The 4,368-nt window shown below is 43.0% G+C and overlaps 1 pseudogene across 1 annotated transcript; it reads right to left on the bottom strand.

Moving 5' to 3' along the window:
* Positions 1-1,460: 1,460 nt before the first annotated feature.
* On the bottom strand, positions 1,461-3,078 carry LOC104613124 (epidermis-specific secreted glycoprotein EP1 pseudogene; annotated as a pseudogene). The gene has a single exon (XR_016080111.1). The product of XR_016080111.1 is annotated as an epidermis-specific secreted glycoprotein EP1 pseudogene (transcript).
* Between the last annotated feature and the right edge of the window lie 1,290 nt (positions 3,079-4,368).

Consider the following 4,368-nt stretch of genomic DNA (forward strand, 5'->3'; position numbering starts at 1 on the left):
CGCGTGTAATTTAATTGGTATTTTTTTTCTTTGGTTCGGGTTTTGCTTCTTTCCTTGTTTTTTACCGCTTATCAAAATATATATTTAAATGCCAAATGCAGGAGGTTTATATCTGTATTTAATTCACCACTCCCAAAACCCAGATATTAGCGCTAGAATTGGGTATCGCCTTTTTCTATTTGAAAATACAAAATAACATTCATCTACTAGAGGGAGTTTTAACGCCTTCCCACTTGGGTATCGCCCAAGTTAGCATTTTATACTGGTTTAGGCTTGGCCATTCGGGCTGGGCCAATTCAAAATTTTAACAAAAGTCCGACCCGAGACCACCAAATTGTATCCCTAATAATAGTAAATCAGTGGGTCGCCCATGGCACCCTTTGTCGGAATACGTAGCTACGGTTGGTATGTGGAAGAGATACCTCGCCAAAGACTTTTTTTTTTTGGCAAAAACACAGCAGTAATGAGCTCAAGTATGAAAAGAAGATAGAAGACGCTTTTGAAAGGGTGAGAGCCTCAGCCCGTGGGCCTTGGCCCGAGATGTATGAAAGCAATGTCTCTCTTTAAGAGAAAAATAGATGTTGGTGAGGAAGGAGCTTTGGGATTTAGGTCATGAGGAATTTGGAGCAAAGTCATGGGATTAGATTGGATTTCGGGTCTTGGCCCGGGTGGGGGACGACCTTGCTCCAAAGGGCTGTCAGTGGGCTGAGTTCATCCGACAGACCGAATCCAACCTTATTGTGTAATTCTTGGACGGTCCCAGCTCTATTTTTTAGGCCAAATAGCAAATTAATAATTGGGTTGATACTGGGTTTACTATGTCCGGATCCGATGAATGATTGAGGTACCCAACCAGCAACTACCAATAGGATACATAAACGATGAAGCTCCAAATATGATCACGTTCCTGCCCTGGAGAATTTAACGTTCTTTTAGTTTGTTTTGGGGGCGTTTGGGATGACATTTTTGGTGCTCCCGTTTAGAGTCATTGTCTGTCGTGTGAGGCCTTCTGACTTCATGGTACCGAAATTATGTTTGAATTTTGATTGGACAGATTTGTTTTCAAGCATTTCTCCCCATGCCATCGGGTTATTTTCAAACATTTGTATCTTCCCAAATTTGATAACTTGCCATGTATAGCTTCAAGAAAGAGAAATTAAAGTGAGAAACCCAGTTGGATAACAAATGGTCAATAGATTGCGGTGGGGAAGTTATAAGATGCTGAGGCTAATATGGTCTGAGCATATATATATATATATATATATAATTAACAAGGTAATTGGACTTCTTTTTTGAATTTCCCATTTCTAAATAGTTTTCACTTTTCACATGATAGGCTGATAGCATCATCAGAATTAAGTTTGCTGTGATAGAACTTTTACAGGGTCAGGGAGAAAAATACCAATAATCTTATCTGTGAACAGGTTGAGCAACAAGAGAGCTAGCAGAGCTTATGAAAGTTTCAAAACATGTGCTTCTACTTTATTAATAGCTTTGCAAATACACTTATTTAATAGGCAGCTCTTCCACCACCACCAGCAGCCTGAATTGACCAGAGCTGCACGCTATTTATTACGGACATACAAACTTCTCAGTTCAACTTTAAAGCAAGACTACATCGATCTGCATGAGAGGAACTAACCATGTCACTAAGATATCTACTTAGAGAGCTTAATGAAAGCTATATGAGATGTATTGGACACTTTAGTGAGAGTGCCAAGTTCAGGAGCCATCAAGCATTTGGAGGATTCTTCCCTGTAGAAGAAACCTAAGCACCCACAGTCCTTGTTACACTTGTCCCTACACTCAGCCAGCTTCATTGGACCATCTCCCTCTGTGTACTCGTTCAGGAAATGCTCAACACCCACAATTTTGTAATAATTAGTTACATTGGCTCTGGATTTGCAGGGAGGAAGAGCGGGGGGTGCACAATTTTTGCTCCACCATGTCAAGCCAAGAGGCGTAGGACAAGCTACACATTGATCATCCTCACAGACTCCGAGTGATCCACATCTGGTAGGCAGCTTACACTCGCTCATGCTCCCATCTCTGTCAAAGAGGGTGAATGTTACTTCCCAAGCACCCCAGTCGACCTTGTCACTGTAGGTGTAGATCTTAAGATTACCATCCGATTCCACTCGAAGCATTGAGTAGGTGGCATTGTATTTTGGTCTGGCCCAGATACGTCTCGACACTGACGAGGAGTTGATCATGGCATAATCAAATTCTAAATCAAAAGCATAAGCTTCCTCTGTTTCAGGTTCACTGTTGAACTTTACATAGGCCAGGGGGTCTTGCCCGCTCCCCAACTCATCGTAGTAGTAAAGCAACGGCTTTGGGGAGTTGTTACTCTTGAGATACAGAGCAACTCTGTTCTGCTCCAGCACAAGGCTGTATGGTCCTTGGGATCCATCAACACTAGACACACGGCTAACAACCTTTGTGGGTCCACCAAGTCGTAGCTCCTGGCCTACCAGAAGTGTATCAGTTGGATGGTCGAAGCTTTGCCATACAAACCTACCTTGCTTATCGTGTAGGACTATGTTGCCACTTGGGAGTAGCTTGAAGCCGACAACACCTTTGTTAGCGGTGGCAGTCTGCCAGACCACCCGGCCATCGGCATTGGCCAGGACGAGGTTGCCGTCGCGGCCAAATGTAAGAGTAGCGTTTTCGCGTACAGGGTTGCCAAGATTGGCTTCCCAGACCCAACGCATGATGGACTCAGAACGACGAGTACCCATTCGGAGAGCAAGGGTGAAGGCATCAGGGGTGGTGTTGTAGAAGCAAAGTTGAAAAGGAAACGTGAAGACATCTAATACACGATAGCTTGCGTCATATTCTACTACGTACTCACCAAATTCGCCTTGGTTGACATACTTGAAGGTCTTTGATGGGGGGACAGTGGCTTGAACTTGAAGTAGGAAGAAGGGAAAGATGAGGAATAGGAAGAGAATGGAGAGAGGTGGGACTGAAACTGACGCTGATGAACACAGCATTCTCGCTTGCTTATCCTTGCTTTGCTTTGTTGCTCAATTTGCAGTGTTAGTAGTGTTAGAGGAGGACCAAGGAAGATGCATATATATATATATATAGGCCAACAAAGACTCAAAGTAAGCCTCTTGTGACGGGCCGCCGTCGGCTGCTTATGTGGGGACCGAATCCAGTAGGCACAACAAGTTTGAAGGTGCTCATTTACAACGTCAGTGCTTTGTTGCTCAATTTTCTTTGTCTTTAATCTTTTTCAAGGATAGGTCGGGGGTATCTTAAGTAAGAGACAGGTGTCAAAAAAATTTTGAAACTGCTCAATGCTTACGATGATCCGGAGGAGGAAAGAAAATGGGCATTCCGCATTAAGAAAAGCAACAGGAATACCCAAAAAGAAAAAAGAAAATGAAGTCAAGGAACCAACAAGTTGCAAGCGCATTAATCAGCTGAAGTGGTGAACTTTACAGGCTGGCGTAGGCGTGGTGCGCCGGGCGTTATGAATTATGATAGACGTAGACCCCACAGACCACAGCCTGTAAATTGTAATACAGCCAGCCATCAAGTTGAGCTAATAATCCATTCTGATTTCTGGTAAAGGGATAAACAATACATGCTTGAATTGGCTAAACAATGAGCTGCTATGTTAGCTCTGATCACTATTAATTCTTGCTAAATAAGCTCTGCAGCCAGCAATAAAAATAAGTTGTGCAATCAATCGCCAAGGAAGGAGACGAATCTGTCTCCGACAGAACTTTTATGATTTATCCGTTCTCGGTTGGCGAAGCCTCATTCCCCATATATTTTTTTTTTCTCTCGGCTACAAGCTGCACCAACCAACCGGTTGGCACCTTGCGCCTAAACCCCCCATTGTCGATTATAAATAAATGTCTCCCAAAATATCTAAATTAAATTCTCTCTTGCAAATGGGTTCACATCAATGCGAGTCAATGTGTGCTTACTGGTCCATAGGACCACCATCCGAGACAAATTTCAATATTCAAATCGAAAGCTTTTCAAAATGACAAAATGAGCTTGCTTTCTCTCAAACCAACCAACCAAGGGTAATTATGACTTGAGTCATGGATGAGGTGCCACTGTGCCAGAGGGCGAGTTGGTAAAGCCTCCTGCTACATATAGCAGAGACCTGGGATAGGTATCCTCTTGGTCAAAGTGGGCATGAGGATTTGAGGGATTCGGAGACGGCTATCCCTCCTTAATTTGAGGGATTCAGTGAGCGGCGCTGGCTACATTAGCTTAATGAATTTAAATCCCAAAAGAGTAATTTCATGGGAGAGAGGGTGGGGGGGGCTATTGATATTTAATTGTTTAAAACTTTGATGATGAATTGTTGAATGGACGGTTTATATCTTGTTCAAAATTTGA

This window comes from Nelumbo nucifera, chromosome 1, assembly GCF_055504915.1.
Source record: "Nelumbo nucifera cultivar China Antique chromosome 1, China Antique-T2T, whole genome shotgun sequence".
NCBI lineage: Eukaryota > Viridiplantae > Streptophyta > Magnoliopsida > Proteales > Nelumbonaceae > Nelumbo > Nelumbo nucifera.